Source organism: Macaca mulatta, chromosome 17 (assembly GCF_049350105.2).
Source record: "Macaca mulatta isolate MMU2019108-1 chromosome 17, T2T-MMU8v2.0, whole genome shotgun sequence".
Taxonomy (NCBI): Eukaryota; Metazoa; Chordata; class Mammalia; order Primates; family Cercopithecidae; genus Macaca; species Macaca mulatta.
Window position 1 is genome coordinate 9,848,604 of NC_133422.1, and position 11,272 is coordinate 9,859,875.

The following is an 11,272-nucleotide window of genomic DNA, read 5'->3' on the forward strand; positions in this document are numbered from 1 at the left end:
GCACAGTGCTATAAACAGTAACATCAAAATTCTGGGTCAGGAAGTAAAAGCTAGAACTATTACAGAGATGAGCTGCTAATTATGGAGGAAGCCATCGAGCAAGCAGCCGTTTCTGTCCAGATCTCCATTAGAATCTCATTATCAGACAATGGGTCAAATGTAGAGCAGTGACTTGATTGTTTAAAATAAATTTTAAAAAAGTAAACAAGCTTTACGAAAACTAGACATTCTGGCTGTGCCAAATATTAATAATGATGTGGGTCAGTGATATATTTTATGTTGCTGGGCAAAGTGTAAATTGTCAAAATGTTTTGGGAAGCAATTTGGCATGATCTTGTAGAGTTGAACGTTTGCTTTCCTTATAGTTCAACAGCTCCAAGAATATACCCTAGAGAAACTCTTGCACATGTGCCCGGGGAATAATGTGGTCTGATGTTCAATAACACTGTTAGTAAGTGCAGAAAACCATAAACAAATAGCTCAAATGTCCATAAACAAAGAAACAGATAAAAAATGTGGGAAATTACTTGGCAATACAGTTAAATGCTGACACATCCTACAATATGGAGGAGCCTTGAAAATATTCTGCGGAGTGAAGGAAGCCAGTCACAAAGGCTACATCGTATAGAATTTCATTGATGTGAAATGTCCAGAATAGACAAATCTGTAGAGACAGAAAGTACATTAGAGGGAAAGTAGGTTGTCAAGGGCTGAAGAAATTGGGGAAAGGAGGGGAGTTATTGCTAATGAATACAGGAGGTTTCTTATTGGGGTGATGCAAATGTTCTAAAATTGATTATCATGATGGTTACTCCACTTTGTGAATATCCTAAAAGTCATTGAATGTGTATACTTTAAATAGATGACTTGTATGGTATGTGAATTATATCTCAATAAAACTATTTACAAAAAAACCCAAGTGCCCAAGAATAAGAGAATGAATATATTTATTGTGCTATAGTTATATGTGAGAATATTGTACAACGATGGACAATGAATGAATCACAGTCACATTCATCAACACGGATGAATGTTGGTAACATTACCATATCATTAGTTGGTAACATTGAGTGAAAAAAGCAAGTCCCAGATAACTACATAGAGCCTGATACTCTCTTTATAAAGTTCAAAAACAAAGCAAAGCTAAGTAACATATTGCATAGGTGAAAATATATATATATATATATATATATATATTTTTTTTTTTTTTAAAGCAACCATAGGAAACAAAACAAAGGAATGAATAAGTATGGTAGATAAAAATGGTCGCTCTGGGGTAAAGGTACCAGGGGAGGGGGACAAGGAAGGAGCAATGGTGACAGTGTTTCATGAATGACAAATTTTGATCAATCAAACTCTGTACCCCAGAATATTAAAATTATTATTATTAACAATAATAGTATTAATATGGGCAAGGAACTGGGCTAATCACCATCTATGTAGTATTTTATTTAATCTTCACAAGAATCATATGAGATGGGAACTATTACTATTCCCACTTCATACATAAGAAACTGAGACTTAGTGGTCACACAAGTAGCAAGTGGTGGAGCTCAGATCTGATTCCCATGCCTGTGAGACCCTACAGCTTTTTTAGTTATGCTCCCAATCTCACTACCCCAACTCCCAAGACAGAAGCCAAGGCTGTGATTGGATCCACCAAGCCCATGAGCAGGATTCCACCAGTGGGATCTGGGTTAGCAGCAGGCATAGAGTGCTAAGAAATTTCCTGGTAGGGTATTACCTAGAGTCAACAAAAATGGCTGCCATTTTGGAAAATGAAACATTGGCTAACTCAGGGACATTATTAGAAACTGCTGCTGAGACAGAGCAACCTTCTGGGGAAGCAGAAAATTAGGTGCAGTGGTGGTAAAGCCTCTGCACCCAGTGAGCATGCGTGCATGGAGCCAAGTGTCAATGGATTGAGACATCATTCAAAGGTCATTCAAGTGGCCCAGTCCAAAGTCACGGTCCTGAGAAGCATGAGCTGCTTTCTGCCTTTAGTCTTGCCTAATTCTGTTTTTCATTTTTGTTTTTTTTTTTTTAAAAAACAGGGTCTCACTCTGTCACCCAGGCTGGAGTGCAGTGGTGCCATCTTGGCTCTTGGCTCACTGCAACCTCTGCCTCCCAGGTTCAAGCAATTATCCTGTCTCATTCTCCTGAGTATCTGAGACTACAGCCATGCAACACCATACCCAGCTAATTTTTTGTATTTTTTGGTAAAGATGGGGTTTCACCATGCTGGCCAGGCTGGTGTTAAACTCCTGACTTCAGGTGATCCACCTACCTTGGCCTCCCAAAATGCTGGGATTACAGGCGTGAGCCACGGTGCCCAGCCAACCTTGCCTAATTCTGTTAGAACTTGCCTTGTTTTCTTCTGGGTTCAATGAAGAATTAAGTGGCAGTTGCTGAGCTGCCCTCTGCATTAAAGCTCACCTTGGGCATTTTCTTCTTTCTTGTCTTCCTCAACTGAGAAGGTGCCCAACTGTCTCACGGTTCTCAACCACAAGGGACAAGCATCTTTGAAGAAGAGCGAGTGAGTGTTAGCAGTTCTCCTCAGCAACAGTTTGGGGCTTTGTCATTACAAAACACTCAAATATCAACTAGGGTAAGTGGAGGTGGGGTAGCAGGAGTGGCTAGAATGAAGTCATCTATTGTAGGCATTTCCAGTTAGTCTCTTTGGATTGATTCAGTGTTTCATGCTAGTTCTCAACCCATACACCTCTTAATCTATTTTAATTCCTGTTAGGCAAGAAAAGCAGAAGAGCTCTTATACAACACTTCAAGAAGTAGGCATTAATAGGCCCTGAGGGCACAGTCTCTGGGATGGCTGCTTCGCTGTATCCCACTGTGTCCTAAAAGCAGTGTGCACTCTGATAGCAGAAGGACACTACATGGACAGGCAGAGAGATGGCAAGTTCTCACACACACTGAGACACCTGTTCACAATCTCAGAAGGGAAGATGTTGTCCCAAGGTCCAAGCAATATGTCACCAATTACACCAACCAGTTTCCTATATGAGACAAAAGCAAAATAAAAGACCCAGTCCTTATTCTGAAGAAACTTGTATTACAGAGAGTCAAATAACACAGCACTAGGTGAGGCTCACTTCTACACCCCTACTCAGGGCTCATTCAAAGACTCTGCCATCAGCCCTAAAAGCAGATAGTCTGGGCTTCAGAGCTGAAGAAGCATTCCCATGGAGTTCAAAGCAATATTTTTTTCCTTGCTACGATCTCTGCATGATTACTCTGGTTTTGTCTTTGGCATGGGAGTTGAGAAAATGCAGTTCAAGTGAAGCTTGGTGTAGATCTTTATGGTTTAGGAAAGGGCTCCATGCAATTAGATAGTGCAATTATTTAGCATCCTGGATGCCTCCTGCAAAGCAGCAGCAATGCCAGTGGTCTTGATAATTGGATTGCTTTTATGAGCAGACACAGACATTGGATAAAGGCCCTGGGAGCTCCTCCTGCTTGTCTGGAATCTGGAGGATGAACTGAGTTTGTGTATTCTAAAGGCCAAGTCCTGCAAACCAAAGCCAGATTGGGGTTGGGGTGTCTCACATATGTGAAGGCTTTGAAATAAAGAGGATTTGATCTTGGGAGACAGATGCTGCTTGCCTTGACTAATTATCCATTTTGGAAGAGAACATAGCATCCTTAGTGCTGGAAGACTTTTCACATTGAGGGATTTCTCGCCCTTTGTCCCCAGGCACTTGCGGGTGCCACCCAGCCTCTGCAGCTGCAGCAGCACAAGCCCAGCAGCATACCTGGCTTAATACAAGGAGCCCAACATGGTCTTAAGCCAGAAATTCGTGTTACCATCACAGGTCTCCATAGTAACCTTTCATGCTAAAAGAAGGACATTTGTAAATATGCATTTTGCAAGCCTTCTTTTCTGATTCAAAATATCAGCCCTTTGAGAACAACTCACTTTGTCAGCTATGTCTTGCTGCTGGAAGGCTGAGGAAATGGGGACTTCTCATTGGTCCCTCTCTCTTTCCTTGTGGCCCTTCATTTCTTGGCTTACTGGAATCAATCGGCAAATGCACACTGAGCTCCTTTGGTAGACCCAGAGTCAGGCGAGGTGCTGCTGGGGACACAGAAGGGGCAAGACACAGTTGGTGCACACAAATTGTTTGAAGCTCAGAGAGAACAACGCAAGACAAGTTGCTATCAACGCCATCCAGGAGGGGCTGAATGCTGGACAATCAGAGGGGACAGATGTGCTCCAGGAGCCCTGCAAAGGGAGGGTGCACCTGGCTGGGCTGCCTACCTAGTTGAAGACCCTCCCAGGGACCTGAGCTCTGGGGCATCTGAGCAGTGGAACAAACTGTCCTAGCTGTTTGTCGTAGTGGATCTTCATCAGGGAGGGCCTTACATCACCCATGGAGCTTTAAAATGCCCTTGCCCATTCCCAGAGGTTTTGGTTTGCTAAGTCTCTGGTGGGTCTTGGGTATCTGTATTTTTTAAAATTGTTGTTGTTTTAATTGACAAGTAATAATTATATATATTCACGGGGGTACAAAGTGATGTTATGGCTTCTAAAATCCTTTTTTTTTGTCTTTGACTTTTGACAAGGCATACTATATAATGTGCCTTGTAGAGGACCTATTTGTGTTGAATCTATTTGGAGTTCCATGAGCCTCCTGGAAATGGACATCTATCCCTCTCCCAAGACTTGAAACGTTTTCTGCTATTATTTTATTAAATATGTTTTCCTCACTTTTTCCCTTCTCTTCTCCTGGAACACCCACAATATGAATGTTTGTTCCCTTATTGGTATTCCATAAACCCCATAGATTTCTTTATTATTTTTTATTATTTTTCTTCTTTTTTGTCTGCCTATGTTATTTCAAAAGACCTGTCTTCAGGTTCAGGAATTCTTGCTTCTGCTTGGTCTAGTATGTTGTTGAAGATCTTGATGTATTTTTAAAATTACATTTGTTACGTTCTTCAGCTGCATAATTTCTGTTTTGTTCTTTTATATGGTATCTATTGTTTTGTTAAATTTCTCATTCAAATCATGAATTGTTTTCCTGACTTTGTTGAATTATCTATCTGTATTCTCTTTTATCTCATTAAGTTTCCTAAAAACTATTATTTTGAATCCTATTTCTGGCATTTCATGTTTCCTCATGATTGGGGTCTGTTACTGGAGAATTATTATTTTCCTTTGGAGGTGACTTGTTTCCTTGCTTTTTCATGGTTGATGTGTCCCTATGACAATTTCTGTACATCTAGTGGAAAAGTTGCCTTTTCCAGTTTTATGGAGTAGGTTTCATAGGCAAAGACTTAGTCATATGAATAGGTCTCAGGGTATCAGTTTTGTGGGGTGCATTGACTTTGGTTCTAGGTAAACGCTGTAGTGTAGTCTTCATGTCATTTCTACAGCTGTAAGCCACACTAGTGGCATTTGCAAGTTTCTCAGTGTCCTAGGCTGAGAGAGTTTGTGGCTGTGATGTACAGTTTTACCTGTTTCTCAGGTTGGGTGCATGTTTGCACGTGGTATGTTGGCCAACTTGCGCTCTGGCTCACTGGGATTGGGACCACAGGGTTGTTACTGTGACCAAGAGCTTAGACAGCAGTTGCTTGGCCAGCCTTGGGGCGTGCCTCCCAGGAGGAGCCTGCAGAGCTGTTTCTGGGGCCTGGTATGCAGGTGTATGGCTGCTCAGCTAGCCTGGGGTTGTATTTTCTGCAGGTGACCCATGGGACCATTTCTCAGGTCCAAGACACAACTGTGTGGCTGCTTGGCTGGCCTGGGGTTGGTTGTTTCTGTGGGGCTTGGCCCGTGGGGCTATCTCATATATCTTGGATGCAGGCACAAGGCTGCTCATTCAGATGCCCACCAGACGCAGCCTGCTCCTCGGGCCCAGGATGTATGCACACAGCTGCTTGAATGACCTGGGGGTATGTCTGCTGGGGGTGGCCCAAAAAATGTTTTTCAGGTTTGGGACATTGGCATATGGCTGTTCAGTTGGCCTGGGGACATGTCTGCGGGGTGTGGGCACAGAGATCTTTCTCAGGCCTGTAACACAGCTGCGCGGCTGCTCATCTGGCTTGGGGGCATTTCTGCAGGGGAGGGGTTGCCCTGTGGGGCTGTTTCATAAGCTCAGGATGCAGGCGCAGGGCTGCTCAGTCGGCCTGGGGCAGGCCCGCCAGAGGTGGTCTGTGGGGCTGTTCCTTGGGCTCAGGAGTGAGTGCACAGCTGCTCCCCAAGTCTAGAGGCCTGTCTGCCAGGGCCAGCGCACAGGGTTGTTTCTCAGGGCTGGGACACAGGTGCAAGGCTGCCTGGCTGGCTCAGGGCTGTGCTCACCAGTGGTGGCTCATGGGGCTGTTTCTTAGGTCCACAAATGGGCTCTTGGTTGGTTGGCTGGTCTGGGAGGGCGCCTGCCAGGGGCAGCTTGTGAGACTGTTTCTCAGGCCCTTATTGTGGACACAGGGCTGTTGGGCAGGCCATGGGTGTATCTGTGTGTGTGGCGGGGTGGGGGGGGGGCAGGGGGACTCTGTGGGGCTGTTCCACAGGCCTTGAACATGGGCATGTAGTCACTGTGCCGACCCAGGGGCATAGCAGCTGCCTGGAGGCTCAGGAGCCTCTTCCGCCTGGATGAGGGCATGCAGCGGTTTGGGCGGCTCAAGGGTGGGTTCGCCCTGGATGGGACTGGCAGACCTTTCCTCCAGTTGGAAGTGTGATGGCAGGGGTTGTTTTCCCTGCTGTGCAGACCAGAGTCACAGCGGATCCTGGGCCCATTGGCCCAAGCTATGCACAGCTGGGATTGCAGTGTTCAGCCACCCACCTGGGCTTGGCATAAAGATGGAGCCCCGGGGCTAGACAGGTGTAGTGTCCACTGGCCCCAGAGCAGGTGCTCTCCAGGTGTGGCTCTGGTCTCAAGACGGTGCCGTGCTGCAGCAGCTTGGCTCACGGGGTGGGTGGGGCATGCACATCTTGTGCTGCTCACCTGGTTCAAGGCAGCTGCGTAGATTCCCAGCAGCCCTTCACACTGGACTCAGGGCTTGCGATGACTGTGGGATTCTCCTGTAACGAGGACTCTAGGTGTTGCCATGACAGTGAGGGCTGGTGGAGATCTTCTGCTTATCTTTTTACCTGTAACAGGAAGTACCCCTGACTTCAAATTGACCTGGGCAGGGGAGCCAGGGCTGCAGAGGCCAGGTGCCTGCAGCGGGTCCTCCTGGACTTGCAACCACCACAACTGCATCTTCCCTCCCCTGATTCACTTCAGTGCTCTCCCGTATGACTCCAGTCAAGCCTTAGCAGTTTATTTGCTGCCTTGGTCCTTTCTTATTGAGAGGATGGATGTCAGGCATCTCTAGTGAGCCATCTTGCTCTATCTGTATTTTTTAAGTTTCTTGGCTGACTGTGACACTCAATCCTGCTTAAAAACAACACAGTAGGCCAGGCGTAGTAATCCCTACACTTTGGGAGGCTGAGGCGGGAGAATCACTTGAGGTCAAGAGTTTGAGTCCAGCCTGAGCAACACGAAGAAACCCCGTCTCTACTAAAAATACAAAATTAGCTGGGCGGTGTGGCGCATGCCTGTAATCTCAGCTACTCAGGAGGCTGAGGCAGGAGAATTGCTTGAACCTGGGAGGCAGAGGTTGTGGTGAGCTGAGATCGTGTCATTGCACTCCAGCCTGGGCAATAAGAGCAAAACTCTGTCTCAAAAAAAGAAAAAAAAAAAAATCCAGCAGTCATTTTCTAGATTACAACCTTAGCTGTATTAGCAAAGAGAACTAAAATCATGGAGGCTCAAACAGATGAAATGTTATTTTTCTCTCATTAGGTGGGCAACCCAGGGCAGGCGAGTGACTGTAATCCTCAGGGTGCCTTGGGATGCAGGCTTCACCTACATCACTGCCCCATCACCAGAGAGAGGCTCTTCTCTGCCTGACTGAAGTTACAGTCCCCATCCTGTGTCTACTCCCCAACTGCAGGAAGAATGAGGAGAGAGGGGGTACCAAAAGAGGCACATCTCATCTTCACAAAAATAAGTCACACAGCCACACTTTGCTGCAAGGGAGGAAATCTAGTCTCTTAGTTTCCAGATGCCACGTAACCCTGTGGGAATTAGGAAGGAGAGAGCAGATGCTAGGGACGTGGTCACATCTTCTATCAGAGGACTGCTTCAGCCAGTGGTTCTCAAATTTTCTGCACATTAAAATCATCTGGATTAACTTTGAAAAAATGAATGCTCAGGACATACCCCACGCCGGCTAAATCAGAATCACCAGGAGAGGGACCCAGGTGTGAGTACTTTTAAAATCACGTCTACAAATAACACTGTCAAGACCCAGAGGCAACAGAGAAACATCTTCTCTAGGGGAGCATAAGGAAGGTTCTGGAAAGCTGGCACAGACCACTGGGTTCCAGAGGGCCAAGCTGATGTCAGTCGTTTAGGGACGCAGGAATGCTGTGATTTCCACTGCACAGCCGGCCACTCACCTCTGTGTGGGTCACAGTGAGTCAGGGCGTCTGTCCATAACCACAGCATGGAACCCCGTTCGGATAAATTACCTGCTGGTGCCTAAGGTGAGCAGCAGGCCCTGCACACGCTCCTGCAAGAGGCAATACTGGCAGTAACCTCTCAAGTCACAAAGCTCTTTCCCATAAGCCTGCTAGATGTTTAAGGCAGAGAGTCCTGAGCTCAGAGCCTAGCTCCCCAGCCATGTGCTTCACCTCTCTAGGCTTATTTTGTCATGGGTAAAATGGGGGCGGTAACAATACCCAACATTTATATGGTGCTTACTGTATGCCAGTCACTTTTCTAGGTGCTATATATACATATATATATAATGTATATTATATATATTATACATTAGTATATAGTACAAATATGTATTTTATATATACTAACGTAATCATCACAACAATCTCACAAGGTAGACATGGGTACTACTTTTATTTTATAGATGAAGAAACTGAGCCACAGAGAGGTCAAGCAAATCATCCAAGGCCACACAGCAAATAAGTGGCCAAGGCTGGCTTTGAAGCCTGATCTGGCTCTAATGTTGATATGGCTTGGACCTGTGTCCACACCCAAACTTCTTGTTCAATTGTAATCCCAAGTTTTGGAGGTGAGGCCTGGTGGGAGGTGACTGGATCGTGAGTGGAGTTCTCATGAATGGAATGGTTTAGTACCATCTCCTTGGTACTGTTCTCGCAATAGTGAGTGAGTTCTTGAGAGATCTGGTCATTTAAAAGTGTGTGGCACCTCCCTTCTCATTCTCTTGCTCCTGCTTTAGCCTTGAGATGTGCCTGAGTCTCCTTAGCCTTCCACCACGATTGGAAGCTTCCTGAGGTCTCTCCAGAGGCAGAGGCTGCTATGCTTACTGTCCAGCCTGCAGAACCATGAGCCAATTAAACCTCTTTGCTTATGCATTACCCAGTCTCAGGTCGTTCTTCATAGCAGTGCAAGAATGAACTAACACAATGTCCATGCTCCTATCCAATGTCCAGGGCAGGTTAGTTCATAGCTTTGTCATGGGGATGAAATGAGGCAACGGGTTTCATAACAGTAGCCAGCCCAGAGTAGCTGTTCATAATAGTGGACTGTTGGGATTAAAATCAAAAGTTGCAGGCCAGGCACGGTGGCTCACACCTGTAATCCCAGCACTTTGGGAGGCCAAAGCGGGTGGATCACTTGAGGTCAGGAGTTCGAGACCAGCCTAGCCAACTTGGTGAAACCTTGTCTCTACTAAAAATACAAAAATTAGGCCGGGCACAGTGGCTCACACCCATAATCCCGGCGCTTTGGGAGGCCAAGGCAGGGGGTCATGTGAGGTCAGGAGTTCAAGACCAGCCTGGCCAACATGGCAAAGCCCTGTCTCTACTAAAACACACAATAAATACAAAAATTAGCTGGCCGTGCTGGCGTGTGCACCTGTAATCCCAGCTACTCAGGAAGCTGAGGAAGGATAATTGCTTGAACCTGGGAGGCAGAGGTTGCAGTGAGCTGAGATTATAACACTGCACTCCAACCTGGGTGACAGAGTGAGACTCTGTCTCAAGAAAAAGAAAAAAAAAAAAAAAAAAAAAAAAGCCCCTTAGCAGTGAAAATTAGAGTGTCTTTTTGTCCCAGGAGCTAGCAGAACGTCTTGATCTGTGGTAAGCACTCAGTAAGGATGAATACAATGTAGAGTTATTTTCCGAGCTTCTCTGTTTCTGTCTGTCTGTGTCTCTTTCTCTGTCCCCTGTATCCTTGGTGTCTGAAGCCAAATGTGTTTTCTGGGTGGGGAAGGCGGCCAGCAGGGCATGCTCTGATAACTATGGCGTGTGCTCCCGCTGGTCCGCACTTTGTGCTGCTTTTCTGGCTTTTTATGGAAGATTCCGAGGCAAACCTCTTCTTGATGAGGCCATGCCAACCCTCTTGGGCTCTCTATTTAAATTTTTGTTGTTGTTGTTGTGGCTTCTGTCTGAAACTTGACAAAATGACTTCCTTAGATTCACCCAAAATACTGTTTCTTGTCCTGAAATAGAATCTTATACTGTCACAAGCATGCTTTTCTTTTTTTGTTTTCCTGGGCTGAAAATCCTAAAAGAGTCAAGTGTCAGAGGGTTCCTCCTCAATAGCATGGAGGTCTCACCTCTCCTTTGCTTTTTTTTTTTTTTTTTGAGATGGCGTCTTGCTCTGTCGCCCAGGCTGGAGTGCAGTGGAGCGATCTCAGCTCACTGCAAGCTCTGCCTCCTGGGTTCACGCCATTTTCCTGCCTCAGCCTCCCAAGTAGCTGGGACTACAGGCACCCACCACCACGCCCAGCTAATTTTTAATACACACGGGGTTTCACCATGTTAGCCAGGATGATCTAGATCTCCTGACCTCATGATCCACCCTCCTCAGCCTCCCAAAGTGCTGGGATTACAGGCATGAGCCACTGTGCCCGGCCTCTCCTTTGCTCTTAATGGAATCCTGGAGCCAAAAGCCGAGCACCTTCCTTGGGGCCACCCCAAGGGCACCAGGAGAGCAGCTCCAGATGGCAGAGGGCCTGGACAGTGAGCCCAGCTCCCTTCTCTAGGACTCACGTTTATAGCCAGCCTCACGTCAGGTGAGCCTGTTGGGTCTCTGGGCTCTGCTACCAGGTCTCCGCTGTCACGGCTCTTTGTCCTCCAGATTGGTCATCTCCAGTCCATCTAAAAAGTCCTCTGCGGACAATGTCTCAACTCAATGTACAGCCCAGCTGCTCCAGAGAAGGGGCGGCCAGGCCACCAGAACAAGCTGCCATCATTTAACAGTTACAATGGTTCTGAGCTTCAGTT

At 46.3% G+C, this 11,272-nt stretch overlaps 1 long non-coding RNA gene across 1 annotated transcript; it reads right to left on the bottom strand.

Annotated features, from left to right (window-relative positions):
* Positions 1-2,200: 2,200 nt before the first annotated feature.
* LOC144336229 (uncharacterized) lies at positions 2,201-11,272 on the bottom strand. Its single transcript, XR_013407846.1, has 5 exons — positions 11,039-11,272; positions 8,462-8,574; positions 6,960-7,105; positions 3,935-4,093; positions 2,201-3,014 (listed from the first exon to the last, which is right to left on the bottom strand). It is a non-coding gene; the product is annotated as an uncharacterized LOC144336229 (long non-coding RNA).